Source organism: Sceloporus occidentalis, unplaced genomic scaffold (genome assembly GCF_023333645.1).
Source record: "Sceloporus occidentalis isolate IW3139 unplaced genomic scaffold, rSceOcc1.0.p SCAF_6, whole genome shotgun sequence".
NCBI classification, from domain to species: Eukaryota; Metazoa; Chordata; class Lepidosauria; order Squamata; family Phrynosomatidae; genus Sceloporus; species Sceloporus occidentalis.
This window is the reverse complement of record NW_028316986.1, coordinates 37114273-37132313: the sequence shown is the minus strand read 5'-3', so window position 1 is coordinate 37132313 and position 18041 is coordinate 37114273. Positions and strand designations below refer to the sequence as shown.

The window sequence follows — 18041 nt, the reverse complement described above, 5'->3', positions numbered from 1 at the left end:
CTCTTCCAACGGACCTTTGCAGACTGACCTCCCGAAGAAGGAGAGCCCCATCCGCCTTAACGGTCCATTCCATTTGAATTATTTTAGATTATGCTATTGATGTAATTATTTTAATTGTTGAATTTTTATTATTTCTAAGGATGGGAGGGTTTAGGGGTTAATGTAACTTTTTATTGTGTTTTTGTATTTTTATTTATGTTGTAACCCCACCTTGATCTACAGGGAGAGGCGGGAAAAACAAATAATAATAATAATAATAATAATAATTAGTCCATCTAACCTAAGAATAGTATGCAAAGAAATCTTGCAGAACCTTTGAGACTAACTGAAAGAAAGAAGCTGGTAACATAAACTTTTGTAGACTTGAACCTACTTCTTCAGATGCATGTTTGGAATGTCACCTAATCATCAACAGCCCTTCCTGACTGAGTCTATCCACCTGGAATGAGATCTTCTTCTTTTCCTTCTGCCTTACCAAATATCATTGTATTTTGCAGTAAGTCATGTCTTTTCATGGTATATCCAAAGTACAAGAGTATCAGATTAGTCTTCCTGTCTTATATACAGAGTTTATGCTTGCTTTACTTTAGGACCCAATTATTTGTCTGTTTAGCAATCCACGATATTCATAGAACTCTCCCCCCACAACACTTTGAAAATGCATTGATTTTCTTCCTATCAGCTTTTTTCACTGCTCAGCTTTCACAACCGTACATAAAAACTGGAAATGCAATGGCATTAGATACACTGAATATATCACTGGGAATAGTCATAGTAGCACCTGGTATAGAGCACACCCTTATAAGTAGTGTCTTTCAGTAACTGAACTTTGCATTTGGATCTTAGGTCTTAGACTTAGAAAAGTTATTTTGGGGATCTTAGCTCCCAGAATCCCGTGATTATGACAGCCTGTGCTGATTTTCAGTGATATCAGGTCTCATTTAAACAAAATGGACATGTTAGAAATGGATTTCCATTAACATAATATGTTTTGATATGATGTTTTCAGAGCACTTCACATTTTTCAGTAATCCCTGTAACAAAGCTTTTGAGGTAGGCAAACATTGTCCCTGTACTGGGAATGAGGGAGCTGACGTTTAGAGATATTGGCTTAGCAAATTTAAGAAATTCAAACCTGAGACTTCATAATTCATGGCTTACAAATGTTAAAAATAAAGAAGCTAGACATTAATACACAAATAATTATGTTATTAACAGTTTTATGGCTTTCAGTGTGAATGAAGATATTTCTGAAGAAGGCTTTTGAACATATGGAAAAGGGAGAGAAATCTTTTTGCGCTTCTAGTAAGACTAGGAGCTGCCATTGTTACTACTACCATTCTGATAAGATTGTAAGAGTTGCCAATATCAGTATTCAGCCTTGTAATGTTTCATAGTGCTTTCATGTGAACTGAACTGAACTGTCTCTTCACACTTCCTCCCCCTTTCCCCCCCCTCCCACCTTTTCACTCTCTCTCTTTCTCATTCCCTGCACTCCTCACAGTGAAGTCAGGAAAAAGAAAAAAAGATTTGAGGATCGCCCAATTTGTTCTGACATAAAGAGATGTTTAGCTCTGTGAAACGTGGAGGAGGCAGTGTTCCTGACTGACATTTCAACAGGGTGTCTGCTGGGATTGCTCACTTCTTGTCCCATCATATTCCCTCTGTGTCCTGTGTGACTGCTCTTGTCTAATCTTCACAGTGAGAACACCAACATTCACTTGGGATTTGGTGCTCAGCACCTTTTTAGACAGGACTTATGGTGCCACAGCTCTGAGTTTAGCACTTGTTTTTGTTTCATCATTTCAAGTTAGATTGAAAGTCTATACACACAGAGGGTGGAGAATTTTTCACAGTGTTTCCTAAAATACATTGCTGTGTATCACCTATCACTTTGTCGTTTTTCTTGCATAGGAGGGATTGGGGTAGTATCAACTATTTCCCAGAAAAAAAATGCAAAAGAATGAAAAGAGTAGGGAAGGGAATCATTATATTCATTCTTAAAATAATGCAGCTTGAATGATCACACTCAACATTTGTTTCGCTTTTGAACAGAACATGATTCATTCAATAAGTTTATAAAGCGCCATACACATCGATGGTGCTATATAAATAAATCATGGTGATGATGATGATGATTGATGATGATGATGATGATGATGATGATAAAAACCACCACCACAGCCAGCAGCTAGGCTGGTAAAACATTTGCTCTAAATAGTTTGAAAATGATAGTAAATACACACTTAAAGTAGTTTGAAAACACTTTAAGATTTCAGACTAATCATATTTGCTCTGCCATGATCTGCTATTTCACAGTAGGGTGAACACAGTAGTCTGAGCAAGGGGCAAATCTTGCTCCAGATTGCGGGGGTGAAATGCCTTCCTCTGCTCAGGCCACAAACTGGTGGCTGGAGACAATGAACATTACTGAAAGTTAATGTTGCTGAAATATAAAAGTTAATAAAGCTTTAGCAAGGGCCATGGTTGTCTACATGGGTTTTTATCAACATTGTTATTTTCTCTTAGTGGAAAATATGGATGTTATAACCTACTGTGGTCCTGTCCTCCATAGTAAAAGTTTATTTTACAGAAGACCTAGCAAGGCTCCATCTTAACTTCATAGACTTCTACATGTGATGACTTTTGGGGATCATAGAATCATTGAAATGTAGCATTGGAAGGGATCTCTGAAACTTTGTAGCCCGTTTTCTTTCAAAAACAGAAAATCTATAGCTAATCATGCCAGACAGATGGCCAAACAGCTTTTTTTTTTTACACCCTCAAACAAAAAAAGAATACACACCATCTTCTGAAGCAGTTTGTTCCAAACAGCTGTTACAATCAGAAAATTATTCCTAATATCCCACTGGAATCTTTTTTGTTCTGAATTGTGTCCATGAGTCCAACTCCTGTCATCTAAAGCAGAAAAGCCATACTTTGAAATGGCTATATCACTTCTCAATATTCTCTTCTCCTGGAGAGACATATTTTGGTCCAGTGGCACTGGTTTCCAGACACTCTGTGATCTTGGTCATGCTCCTCTGGGCACTTGTTGATATTCATCTTAAACATCTTGTTCTGGACACAATATGCTAGATGCCATTTGACCAAAACAGAGTGATATTATTATATCCCTTGGTCTGGACACGGTTCCTCTATTGATGCAGCCTAATTGAATTAGGTTTGGAAGATCATTCTGTCATAAAACCTACCTAAATGGACAGAACATAGGGCAAATTTGAATTTTGAGAAACCAGAAAAACTGGGATTAATTAATTGAGTATTGATTGATTAATTGATTTCCTTTCTAAACCAGTTACTAAACAAAGTTATTCTGTTCTCTCTTCTCTCTTGCCTTCTGAGTGGTTAACACAACTTATAGTGCCTGATAGATGCATTTACAAAATGTTCTTGCATACAGTATATAAGAATATGAGAAGAACCATGGTGGATTAGAACATCAAGACCAGCATCTTATTCACACAGTGCCCAAATGTTTCTCCTATTGGGAGTCTACAAGCAGGACATCAGCTAGTATATCATCTAATCCTTCCAGTAAAAGTATACAGCATACTAGATCACCAAAATCTATAGGGCACGCTTGCAAAGTAATAAGTAGAATGCTAGTTTTGTATGCATGATGCTTCCATCACTGTTCTGCCCTGTCTGCAGCTCACTCCTGCAGTCAAACAGAAAGCCAGTTCTCCACCACCCAGCCTTCTGATAAATACAGCTCCTTTCCTTTCCTCTGATGACCAAAAACATTCACCTGGACCTGTCTGGCAATATTAATCCCGATATATATTGTACCATTTACATAGTACATGCCTGTCCATGTATCTTTGGACGTCTCACATTCCACTGCATATTCACATTGTGAATACTCAGTTGTGAAGTCGAATACTCAATTGATACCTATTTGCATATCTCTTGAGACTGAGCTATTTGTGACTTGCCTGGTAAGCAGTTACTGATATTGAAAACATTTTTTAAAATTCTATAAAAATCTAAGGCTCAAACAATGTACTACTCATATACTGGTTTCTTTTAAAAAATGAAATTTTAAAAGGTATTAATATTTGTAAGCTAGGCATATTGTTATGTTACAGATTCCTAGAAACTTTAGCACTCCCGAGAATTTAAAAGTAAATTGGAACAGCATAATTTCTGTTATTTTAATAATCCTATCACCCAAACCCCTAAAGGACATTTCTTATTTGGAGACCTTCCAAGAAAATTGTCAACCATTTGTGGTATCAGAAAGAAGATAATACCACAGTTTTCCAAAAGATATGTGGACTTTCCCCCCTCACATTTTGGACCCTGATGTAGAATGGTGCATACTTAAAAGTGCAGATAAAAATAATCCTATAGAATACAAGAATCTGTGTCAGAACCATGAAAAATCATAATATAAATATTTCTGTAATAATTTTTATATTAAATACATTTTCCCTAAATTTATGATTTAGCTGAAGAGAGTCTGCATAAAATTGAGGTAACATTGATTACCTGTAATATATAACATATGCTATGATTTGCTTAATTTAATGTCTATATGTTAAACAGTTTTTCATGGAATATAAAAATTGACATTTCAGAGAGTGTAATGGCATAATGAAATGTAAACTGAAAACAGGAATGAGTTAATTAGACTAATGATCCCTTGACTCCTTTATTAGCTGGCTCTTTAGAAATTGGGATTAGCTTTGTTTTCTCTGCTGAATAAAGACAGGACGGATGATATTGATTCTAGTAAATGACAGCAGCAGAAGAAATTAGTGTTTTCATGTTAGTTATAGGATTCATAATTCACAATAAAAATGTAGGATATTTCCAGATGACAGGGGGAATAATATTCTCTAGCACTATAGTAGCAATATAATGGACATCTCCATCTAATTCATCAACAGTAGCCTTGTTGGGGAGGGTGCAGTGGTGTGTGTGAAGACATTGGTGCATATAGATTAATCTTTATTTTCTTAAAAACATTTGCTGCTATGCTATGAGAAAACTGTATTAAAATTATTATTTTTAAAATTAATAAATATTCACAAAATAATGAGTATTGCTGCAAGAATTACTGATTTTGTTGGTGTTCATCACTGAAAGAAAGAAAAAAGATTATCTTTTGTGATAAACCAATATTATAGAACATCTTTCCCCTGTGAAGTTTGTGTGGCACTTTCTCCAACTGTCATTCATTCCTTTAAGGAAAAGGAGTTTATTTTGTTATAGCCAGATAGAAAAATGCCTACCAAGCAATTAGTGTGCTTTCTGAAGATTATTTTTGATAGGTGTGTGTTTTTCCTTTTTTTTTAAAAAAAAACTATTGTTGTTTTATCATGATATTACATGTTATTCATCTTTGTCCTTCTTGAGTAATGTACATACATCAGAAAGTATAGTGATGCCTACTAACTTGAATAGCTTTAAAAATGAATTAGATAAACTGAAACAGATTAAGGTCATCATTGGCCACTAGTCCAGAGATGGCTATCTATCTACTCCAATATCAGAAGTATTATAGTAATGGATTTGAGCTGGTGGGAGACAGAAGATGGTGGATGCAGTTTTATTTATGGTTTCTCCATAGACAATTGATTGGCCATTATATGAGCAGGCTGTTGGGCTAGATAGGCCTTTGATCTGCTCCAACATAAGTCTTCTGAAAGGCAGGGCAATTTTAAAAAATTGGATGCTTAAATAAATCATTGAACACTGAAATCTTTCTCTTAAAAAATCATTGATCATTGAATCATCTGAGGGAATCCCAGTTAAGTCCTACTTTCCTTATGAATATCTACCAGTATTGACCTAATAGCCACAATTTATGTAGCCAAAACAACACTGTCCATTATAAGCAGGCTTGGAGCAGCAAGATTTTTTTTTAAATGATGTTTATAGGGAGAATAAGGAGGGAACTCTCCACTCCAGTTGCACAATGATGACTGAGAATATCCCATGGGCAAAGAATACTGACTCACAACTGGAGGGGAAAACAACAGAAAGCCAAGGCAAAGGATGACTAGAGTAGAGTGACTTGGCATAGCTAGTTGGCTGTAATTCTGAATGGAAGCACTCTATAGAACTTTGTTGCAAGTCCCACATGTCTTTCTTGCAAAGAGCAATGGTAGGGACATATTAGGTTGAGAATATGTTGCAGGCGGAAATGGGTTAAGCCTCCATTACACAGTGGCATTCCCAATGCAATTTGCATACACTCTCACTCCAGATCAGCTTTTAAAAGAAAATTAAAAGAAGAGAGATTTTATCAGAGATCTGTGTCCTGTCTAGTGTTGCCCTTTCATTAATAAATATGCAGAAGTTAATTGGTTATTGGATGTGGAGGCAGAATTCAGATGGCTTCCTTCCAGGCAAGATGTCTGCTAAAAAAAAAGATGCTCTAGTGGCAACACATGCTACACAAATGTAGGAAGAAGCTGACATTTGTATCAGTTACTCATTCTAATTGGATACAACTTCAGAGCATCCAGTGCAGGTCAGGAATCTGAGAAGTGTCCAAAGGAGATTAAAGAGGATACCATTTCAAAATAAAGGCATTTAAGATGAAAATACCACCTTTTGTTCTTTCATAAAAGCAGTTAAAATAGGAGCCATAGAGCAATTTGAAGCTGGCAGGGTAGCCCACACTACATTTCAACAGTTTCTAATTTGGGAGAAAAAGTGTATGATATTGGTTTAATGTTGTGATTCATTAGATGGGTCTCAATGACTCTTGGGAATGAGATTCGCTTTGTGCTTAATTTTCCCTTGTGTCTTTTATTATATGCAGCCCGAGTGTTGCGTGAAACTGAGTTTGAATGTTATTGTAGTCCCATATTAAGCCTGACCTTGCAGCTCAGTATTAATTTGAAGTAGCGGAATTAAAATTTTTCATTCTTTTGCATTGTCATGCCTCACATTGATAAGCACAAAGAAATGTAAATAAAAAAGACCTATTTCACAACCCTAGCTACAACCTTTTTGTTTTATGACAAAAGACAGTTAATTAGCATACTAGCAGTAAGCAGCCTTCCCAAACTCCTGCTAATTATGTATTCTGTTGACCGTGACTCCAGTCATAAGGTAATTGGCTTGCAGCAACATGACATTTCAAATCATCTCTTGAAATTACATCAAAAAGCCAGCCTGTTTTGTTTTGATAGGGGAACAATCAATTTGATAAGTGGTAACACAGCTCATTGTTTCACATTAATTAGACTAATTGCAGCATGTTAGCCTCTGAAATAGACAGAACTTGGAGAAGACAAAGGCTGCGGCCTTTAGCATGCAGCTCATGTGACAGTTCTACTTGCTTGCACAAAGTAGTCAGAAAACACAGTTCTTAGAATTCAGCCTTGCGGGAGGCTGGGTGTTAACAGTGGCTTGATATGTTATTTTTAATTTGCTATTACTCAATAATATTAAAAAGGATAAAAAGAGAGTGGGGGTGGGAGGTGGAAAGATGGGTGGGATGTATGTGATGACCAAGTTTTCAGAGCCAAAGTTTTTGTGGCACTCTGTGACTCATAACCTGCAGATATAACCCATAATTGGCAACCTGTGGGCTTTTTCCCCAATAGCATGCTATAGGTCTATATGTAAAACTGCTTTCAGGTGTACCCCTTCTTTCACCAGTCATTCCAATTAGAATGGTAGATTAGTATGCATTTATTTCCATGGCATTTGATTTTATATGTGCTGATGCTACAGTTATGTGATAAAAGATAATCTGTGAAAATCCCATCAAAATTAGTAGAACGAGTTTTCAGATTGTTTTTTTCTGTTGGTTCCTCATTGTTGAACAACCTGTATTTTATATGATCCCCTACACAATACTAAATACACGTATTGTTTATGAAGTGTTTTTAATTTACACATAATGTCTTTAAAGAAGATTTGATATATATTTCAGTTTGGTATGGTATAATGCTTAAAATGGCCAATATGTGCTTTGTTAGCCATTCTAGCACACTGGATTTTGATTTTGGTTTATTTAGAACTCTCTCTTTCTGTGTACAAGCTACTCCTGATCAGATAGGCTTTGAAGATTCTAGATGGCTTCACTTAACATACTTGGCTCAGACTGAAGTTGTCAAAATAAAACCATACTCTGCTTATACCATTTATCCTGTTTCTCTGAAGAATGGATTGGCATACACACACACATATATAATCTCATTACTTCTGATGATGCTTCAAATAAAAGAAAAGAGAATGTTAAAACCAGGCCCAGAGTGTGTCCTGCTGTATGGGTGGCGCGAGGTACTACTTGGGACAGATCCTTAGTTGTCATGGTGGACATGAAGTCCTGCGCTGCTCCTGATGGAGAGGTCTCTGCATGGATTTTGAAGTCCTACAGCACAAATAGCTGAGGTTACTCCAACACCACCACTGAGACGAACTCAGCCAGATCAGGAAGGGACACTGTTGAGAAGTGGGGTGAGTGGTACACCAACAGGATGAGGACAAATACATTGAAATTTAATCCAGGCAAGACAGAGGTGCTCCTGGTCAGTCATAAGGCAGACCAGGAAACAGAGACTTTGCCTGTGCTGAATGGGGTTACACTCCTCCTGAAATCTCAGGTTCACAGCTTGGATGTGCTCCTGGTCTGTACTCTGATCCTGGATGCCAGGTTTCAGCAGTGACCAGGAGTGCAATTAAAACTAGTGTGCAAACTGCATCCATTCCTTGAGATGTCAGATCCTGCTACGGTGACACATACTTTGCTTACATCCCATTTGGACTACTGTAATGCACTCTATGTGGGTCTGCCTTTGGAAATTGTTTGGAAGCTTCCGTGGATTCAAAATGCTGTAGCCAGAATGCTGACTGGGGTCAGTTACAGGGAGCATGTAACTCCCTTGTTGAAAAAGCTTCAGTAGCTACCGGTTTGTTTCTAGGCATAATTCAAAGTGCTGGTCATGACCTATAAAGCCCTACACGGCTTAGGTCCAGACTATTTGAGAGACCATATCTCTCTGTAAAAACTTGCTAGAGCCCTGAGATCTTCAGGAGAAGGCTTTTTCTTGGTCTCACCAAGATCACAGATGCTCTTGGTGAGGACACAAGAGAGAGCCTTCTCAGTGGCTGCTCCCACCCTCTGGAACTCCCTTCCATGGGAGGCTAGGCTGGTCCTCTTCCTGCTGGCCTTTCGCTGGCAAGTAAAAATATTTTTATTCAGGTGGGCTTTTTAAAATCATGGCAGGGTAGCTTTTATATGGAGTAGCTGTATTAGATTATGTATTTTAACGTGTATGTTTTTAATCTTAATTTTACACTGTTTTAACTGTGTTGTTTTTAATTTTTTTAAAAAAATGTTTTAAGGTGTTTTATCTTGTGAGCTGCCTTGTGTCCCTTTTGGAGAGAAAGGTGACATGAAAATAAATAAATAAATAATCACTATTCTTTTTCTGGCCATTCACCTTTAGGTTTACACATTCACCAGACTGTGCGATGGGGCACCTGGTGAGAGTGATGGAATCTTGATAGACCACTGCCACTCTGCCTTTCTTCATCTTAGTCCTTGCCTTATGCTCCACTGAAACCTCAAGTGGACAAAGCTGAGAGAGATTAACACTCCCACCCCCCCAGCTTCATCCACCCAGGTCTCCATAATACAAATCAGGTTGGAATGCTCATCCACGATCAAGTTCAGGATGAAGGATGTTTTCCCATTTACTGACTTGTCATTAAGCAGTAGCATTTTCAGTTCAGGGGGACTGTTGCCAAGGCAATCCAGATTTTGTGGTGGGGGACAGTTTAGTGGCAACCAGGACACTATGTCTCTCGCCTCTCCTGTCTTGATAGCTGTGTCTCCCCACTCCATATCTCTCCCCCTTTTAAATTCTGCAATGGCTGCTCCTTCTCCCATGTTCTTTGGCTATTTCATACTTACTCTGTAGTTGTCACAGGGTAATTTAAAGAAGAAGACTAATTTTAAAAAGGGTGCAAAGCTTCATATCCACACCCCAATATTGTAACTAAACCTCATCCACTCTGTGTTCAAAGCTGCTCCCCACAAAGGGGATTGCCTCTTTTATCAGTTCTGTTTATGTAGCAAAACCAACCAAGAATCTTGTGACATCTTAGGGAAGTGAGCTGCAATCCACAAAAGCTTATGCCAAATGGGTTAGTCTCTAAAATGCCAGTTTTCTGTTGTTGTTAGCAGACTACCACACCTGTGCTTCTGGACCTTTCTGTTTAAATAGCAGTGAATTGTATTGTTAGATTACATGTTTATTTCTATCGACTGACTATCAAAAATGCATGCAGTAAAAGAAACGAATACAATTGCCATTGCATTAAAATTACAAATGAATGAGCAATGCACCTGACCTGCTGCTTTTACTAAATGTCCTGGTTTCATCCTGGAAGTAAATTGGGACAGAGCACAAGATTGAAGCCTTTTAGCATTCAGTTAAAGTGCTGGTTCCACTTGCCTGAGCACAAGCTGGAAACTATGATGTTAGAATTCAGGTCTATACCCTTGCTGTCACTACTGGTTCTTGTGCAGCCCAGTTCCTGCCTGGAGCGGAGCAACTCTTTGCTCAGTTAAGTGAGCGTCAGTCACCGGCGAGGTTGGCTGTTAGCCCAGTGTAGTTCAGCTTTTCCACGTTACACCTGAATGAGATATTGACAAGACATTGCTAGCTAAACAGAGTCAAGAAGTGCTAGATAAAAAAATATATAATTAAATTGTCAGGGTAGTGACAGAATAATTTTTGGAAATGTAACTTACACTTCCAATACACAATCAAAATGCTTAGGCCATTTTCACAGTACAGCAGCAATTGCAGAAATTGCTGTGAAGTGTATCTACTGTTTTCACCCCCCCCCCACCCCCCCATGGCTGTACAGGAGGCAGCAGCCAAGATTTACAACATGAATCTGACTCAAAAAAACATTTAAAACAAAATTGAGGGAGATATTTGCAATAAATTTGATATTCAGTTGTTCATGAAGGCAGCAAGTTGAGAAAAGTGTAAACAGAGAATCTTTTGGCCAAATTTCAGAATATACAAGGATTGCATGTGGATACAGACAAAACATTTACCAAGTTTATCTACATGACTATGTTATAAACTTATTATCCTGTATTATCCTGCTGAGTGGCAAAAATTCACAACAATAATGTGGTGGAGAAAAATAGTATGAATAAGTTAACCTCTCCTTAGATCTCACCTTGTTAAGAAAATGTTCAGTCTTACTTAATTCCCAGTCTTACTTGTTAATCATTTCCCCTTATCCCTTACAGTTTAATACTATTGTTTGTACTTTCTACAAAACCCCTTTCAGAGAACACATATCTGATGAGCATTTCTTTGAATGCTAGTGGTTAGTCCCATCTAAAGCAAGCTCACTGAATTTGCCAAATGCATCTGAGGAAGTAGACTTAAGTGTATGAAAGCTCATGCTGCCATCTTCTTTCTTTCAGTTAGTCTCAAAAGTGCTACAAGTTCTCTCAACTTACTGATATAAGTCAACATGTAAGTGAATCCTATTAATTTGATGGGCTTACTCTAGCTGGAGTCAACAATAGAATTTAGGCTATAATCTAAAAGTAATATTGAGGTTAGTTTTAGTTCTTTTTAGGTTAGAATTAACAGGGGGAAAGCCACATATACACAGGTGTGAAAATTGGAGGAAGGAACACCAGCAATTTAAGATATGCTGATGGAATCATAATACTACCAGAAAATAGCAAAGACTTGGAACGACTAGTGAAGAAACTCAAGGAAGAAAGTGCAAAGGGAGGTTTACAGTTGAACATTAAGAAAATAAAAATAATGAACACAGGTGATTTACATAACAAGTAGACAATGGAGACATTGAGAAAGTGAGAGATTTCCGATATATTGGTTCAGTAATTAATCAAAATGGGACTGCAGTCAAGAAATCAGAAGATTACGTAGGAGTTGGAAGGGCAGCTATAAAGGAACAGGTCTTAGAGAAAATCAATCCTGAACACTCTCTATGAGCCAGGATGACTAAACTGAGACTGCTGTACTATGGACATATCATGAGAAGACACACACTTCCTCAGAATGTGGCAGAGTCTCCTTCTTTGGAGGTCTTTAAACAGAGGCTGGATGACCATCAGTCGGGAATGCTTTGATTGAGAGTCCCTGCATAGCAGGGGGTTGGACTGGATGACCCTTGTGGTCTTTTCCAACTCTATAGTTCTATGATTCTATAACTAATTAGAAAAGCCCAAGATGCTTGGCAAGGTTGAAGGCAATAGGAAAAGAGGAAGATCCTATTCCAGGTGGATAGACTCAAGCAAGCAAGCCACAGCCCTGAGTTTGCATTCATAGGATTGCCTTAAGTCAAAGTCAGCTTGACAGCAGTTAACAATAATAATGTTCAGGTTTCATAGGCTTGGCTCAGTTCTAAAACAGGAGTCCCTCTCCATTTTTCCAGACCTTCCCAACACCAGAGTATTCCAGTATTTGTAGCAGTAATTTTTAGGAAAGGAGAGGTCAGCAGTCATACTATATATGAGTTTATGCAGAGCCTTCTGAGTGAGCTTGGAAAAACTGGGCTAATCATGAATTGATCTCAGAGAGCTCACTAGCCACTAAAGAGGGGCAAGTTGGATATAACAGAGTATATAAATGAAATATTTATTTTCCATGGTATTAAGGTGTTTTTGAAATGTAAAGGAGACTAGAATCATAGAATCATAGAGTTGGAAGAGACCGCAAGGGCCATCCAGTCCAACACCCTGCCATGCAGGAAATCCAAATCAAAGCATCCCTGACAGATGGCCATTTGTTTAAAGACCTCTGTTTAAAGACCTCCAAGGAAGAAGAGACTAGATTCAAAGACAGTTTACTGTTGCATGAAAACTGCTTTTACCAGACAATTTGCAGTATTTTTCACAAGGCTGCAGAGATAAAGACTCTACCAAGCTGTAAAAGTGATGGTATCTGTGCTTATAATTTTTTTCACAAGCCCTTTATCTAGGCAGATATACTAGATCCATACCATGTGTATTTATCCCCATTGATAAACATCATTTGTTCCTAAATCTCTTTTAACTGTTCTTATAATCATTTTCCTAAGAGGAAAATTTCCTCATACTTTTAAAAGAAAAATATCTGCTCTGACTGTTGTGTTACAGACAGCCTGGAATTTCAAACTGAAAATATAGGCAGCCATTCCAATGTAAAGTAGAGGTGTATTTTTTTTTCCATGCATACTTTCTACAAATATTTAAAAGGTTTTTTCCTCCCCAATATTCCTCCTTATCCATCTGCCTTATGCATAAATAGTTCTAACAAAACATTTTTGTCACATATCCTTCATTTATAACATGTTTTCCTCTTCTGCCAGAAGGTCCTGTGCAGACATAATACTCATGATCTCTGGCCATGGTTTAAACCTTGGGTGTACACTGCAGGATTCTGCTACCTCTCCTTAGCATTCACATTGTCTTTTACTATATTCTCTGCCTTTCCCATGTAACCATGATTAATGTTTGTCTGGATTATCACTGAAATTGTATGAAATTGGTTTGCCACCCTAGTTAAGGAGCTACCTGATTAATGTCAGAATCTGTACAGGGGTAACGTATAACGATGAAAGGGAGTGGGTTAAATGTCTCAGGAAAGGGAGGACATGATTTTGGAACTCATCTCTGGTATCTCATAAACATGGTTATAAATTGGAGAAACTGAGCTAGTTTGGACAACATGATGATAATATTTGGTTATAGCCCGCCTCTCCCCAGAGGATCAGGGCAGGTTACAATCAAAATAAAACATGGTAAAATAATAACACAATCCCTAATCCACAATTTAAAATACGATAGCATAAAAATCAGTTATTAAAATTGCAGTAAAAATTACAATAAAATTAATGCCCATTGCAATGAGGTGGTTTAAGGGAGAATCAAAGAAGGCATAGTTGTGGGACAGTGGAGAGGGCCCATATATTGGTCTGGGAATGAGCCAGAGATCAGTAGGAACCCTGGTCTATCAATTATGAACAACTTTCTGGTGCACTTTGCCTGATCATGCTCACTTGCAACAGGACTGACTAAACAAATTACAGGGTATTGCTCCATGGTTTGTTTGTTGTATCCTCAGAACGCACATTCGCTCCAGTACTTTACTTTTTGCTCTCCCACAAACAAGAGAAAATAAATCCAAAAGGGTTTTTTTAAATTTGTTTCTGTAGGTTGTTGAAAAAGGTTTCCACATTTGGATCACACAATAAACAAACCATGGATCAAAGTTCCATGGTTTGTTTAGATGCTCCTCCAACTGACTGGGCATGATTAGCTAGAATTCCCACACTTGACATGTCATCTGAAGCAGACCCTCATGTCTGGACTAATCAACTGTGTTACAGTAAATTTATTGGTGTGTATTTCTGATGACTGGGCAGCTATTCATGGTTCCTCTATTTAAAGCATTCTAGAGAAAAGTTAGATTATCATGAACTATTCTTCCTAGTTTATTCTTCCAAGTCAGTGTTCACGGTTTTGACAAGTAAGCAGTCTTTGTGCAAGTGAGGCAGAAAATCGAGGATGCATTTGTTAAGTGAAGCACCTGAGGGCCCAAAGACCTGACTCTTAAAGTTTATTATGAATTTCTAAAGTAGACTCCGACTTAAAAAAAATCAAGCTACTTGAATAAGAATATACCATTATGGTTTTGTTTTCCTCATTCAGGTATTACTTGCCAGGATAGAGTCAAGGTGTGGACTACCATCACCCTGTGTTGGGTTGCTCAGGCAGAAAGCAGCTAATTTCTAAAGTGGGGGTTCTGTTTGTATTTTGCCTTTACACATGCAAAAGAAAAGATTTCTTTGTTTGCAAAGACAGTTTCCACATGATCAGGAACCCATCCTCTTCAGATGCAATGCTTTCCAGAACAGAAAAGCAAAGATGGAGGGAGTGGAGCTAGGCTTTCTATTTTTCACATGTTAAATCCAGTCTGGTGTAGTTACACCTGAATAAGGATGCTGTATTGACACTCAAGTCCACATAACATGATGCCACTGCCACCTAGCATGGCTTATCAAAACATTCCATCTTGTTTCTCTTCTTTAATTACCTTGCTAGGGGATATAACTGAGTTAAAAGATGGAATGTGTTAGTTGATTTTGGCTAGTGAGGAAAGCTGACATTTCTGTTGAGCAGTATAGTCTTACAAAATGAGTGTGAAGAGTGTATAGCCACAGAATGCCTCTATCCTTAAGAATACTTTCTCTTTGGACTTTTTGTGGGGAGGGGCCTGGTTTCTGTCTCCCTTGGAACAGATCCCAGTTGTCTGCATTGCTCTTTTTATGCCAGCATGTGAAACCATAGTTGTAGGGTTGCCACATGTGCTGCTGTTATATGGCTAGTGTGTAAATTTAAAATCTGTATCTGCAATTGAGACAACTTTTCATCTGGATATTCAAAATTCCAGAATGGTTGAGGCAGAGATATCAGTCATGGCAATATTTTATCATATGTGCACAGTACTTGTGTGTCATAGCTTGACTGTTGGGCTGTTGCTTGTAATACTTGGATATGTTAGAGAGAGTGGTGGGGGAGAGAAAATTGTGGGGAAGAAGGGAATAGGGTGGTTAGGACAGTTTACTTTAACCTTCTCTACATCTCTCTCCTACCTTTCTGCTTTACCTTGGCTTACCTGGAGTTTTGGCTCCTTCTGATCTGCTTAGAAACTAAATGTGTGATACTAGACAGAGGGAAAGAGAGAAACCAAACAGCACGACTTTTGGGCAAGTAAAGAGACCATAGTGGAGAAATGTAGAAGATAAAATATCTACCAAAACCAGAAGAAAATTAAGAATATAAGCAGATAGCTGCTAGTAGATTATAACTATTTTCTATAAATTTGTCCCCCTAAGATGTTAGGTTTCTGTGCCCAAAGCAAATGTCTTCCCCACAGCAAATCAAAGGCAAGACAGATATTGTCAATTTATATAATTTATTTTATTACTTAATAATAATAATAATAATAATAATAATAATAATTTTTATTTGTATTTCCTGCCTCACCCTGCGGATCGAGGTGGGATTACAACAATAAAAACATAAATTACAAGATTAAAACTACAATGTCATATAAAATACACTCAATAACACAATATACCATTACCAATACAATGTATTGACTTCCATTTGTTATTTTATTGCTTGCATTTGTATCCCACCTTTTCTTCAGTGAACTCAAGGCAGCATACATTGCTTCCCTGCTCCCCACATAACAAATTATGTGAGACAGCCTGGGATGAGGCTGTGACTAGCTCCAGGTCCCTCAATGAGTATCATAGTAAAGCCTGCATTTATAAAATTCCAGGCCAAAACTCTTTACCATTTTCTACCTTCTTTATACATGTTTTCCTGGAAGCGTTTGGTTACTTACAGTCAGAAATTGCATGCTGCGTTAAGGTAGAATTTTACTTTGATATAGGGGAGCATCTCTTACATTCTTCTATGGAATCTAGATTATATTCATAAGATCTTTTTTAAAGTAGGTGTTTGAGAAAACCTGAAGCTATGCTAGATACAATAGTTATTATTCTGCTTGATACAAATATCAAGAAGCCCAAGAAAACAGTATTTATTTTGTCCCTTTATATTCAGTGGACATACAATTGAAAAGTTTAGAAGCTGGTGAACCACAAAAGATCACTATTTTATGAGTGTTGGAAAGTGTTATGCCAAACCTTTTCTTTCTTCACAACACTACACTTACAAGAAAGGCAGTTCTTTGCCAAATTTAACAAACCTACTAATGGAACTGAGTTACTCTAAAGTAAAAGAATGTACAGAATTGGCTTCCACAAGCCCATCATTGCGCTATTCAAAAGTTACAGTTCTATTTAAATGCTATTTGTTAAAGAGCTGATAGTACAAGTCTAAGTTTAAAAATGTACTTCCATATTAGTATTAGTTTCAGTCCTTAAGAGTGGCTGTTTTTGGTTGTTTTTATCTGCATCTTTTTTTAAAAATGATCTGTGATTTTAGAACTATTTTTTAAAGAGGAATTTTTGTTTTCTTTTTCACTGTGTTTCACTCATGTTTTAACTGTTTTAATGTTTTTTATCCACTGGAGATTGCATTGGTTGGCTGAAAGGCAATAGACAAATGACTTAAATAAGAAAATTAATATAATAATAATAATAATAATAATAATAATAATAATAATAATAATAATTTATATTTCCCACCTCTCCCTGCAGATCGAGGCGGGATTACATCAATAAAATAGTAAAATACAAGTATAAAAATACAGATAATGAAACACTAACAATATAATTTTAAATTAAAATATCATATAAAGCATTAAACAATGTCTCAAGCATCCTCTTCTCTTTTGTGGGACTATTCACCTCATTCCAAGCATGCCCTTCTCTTGCAAAAGTCAGAGGATAGCTAATAACCAATGAAGGCTGGTGCTGTGAAAGGGGCAATGATTTAGTTCCACAATTTAGTTTAAGCTTTATTGGAGCTATCCAGAGTACTGAATCAAATCCTAAAACAGATTCAGACAGCACTTTAGCCACTAGTTTTCATTGCTAGTAACCTACTCTTTATTTCAGCTAAAAGGTAGAAGAAACACAAGAGATCCTTGGTCCTCACAAACCCCAATATTTGGCAGTGTGTTTATTCCTTCAAAACCTTGTCTGTCTCTCCGTGTCTTGCTTGCCTTCAAGTCATGACCCTAAAGTGAACCTATTGAAGGTTTTCTTGGTAGGTTTCCTGAAAGGGGATTTGCCATTGCTACACTCTGAGACAGTGTGACTTGCCCAAGGTCATCCAGTTGGTTTTCACGGCTAAGCAGGAAATTGAATCCTGCTCTCCAGAGTCATAATCCAATGCTCAAATCACAAAGTCCTTTGCATTCTTTCCAAAATGCTTCATTCTGCACCCTACAGTTCTAAGGAATTTCAGTATCTACAGTCCTAATGTTCATGGCATCAGAAAGATCTCATTTTTATGGTCTTAGCCTCAACTATGCTCCCTCAGCTCCTCTTTTTTTTTCCTTTTTCTTTTTTGGCAAGCATAT

General features: G+C 37.4%; 1 protein-coding gene across 4 annotated transcripts in view; it reads left to right on the top strand.

The window, feature by feature from the left end:
* The window catches only part of LOC149310619 (estrogen-related receptor gamma), a 575297-nt gene that overhangs the window by 263935 nt on the left and 293321 nt on the right, over positions 1 to 18041 (top strand). The window lies entirely within an intron of this gene.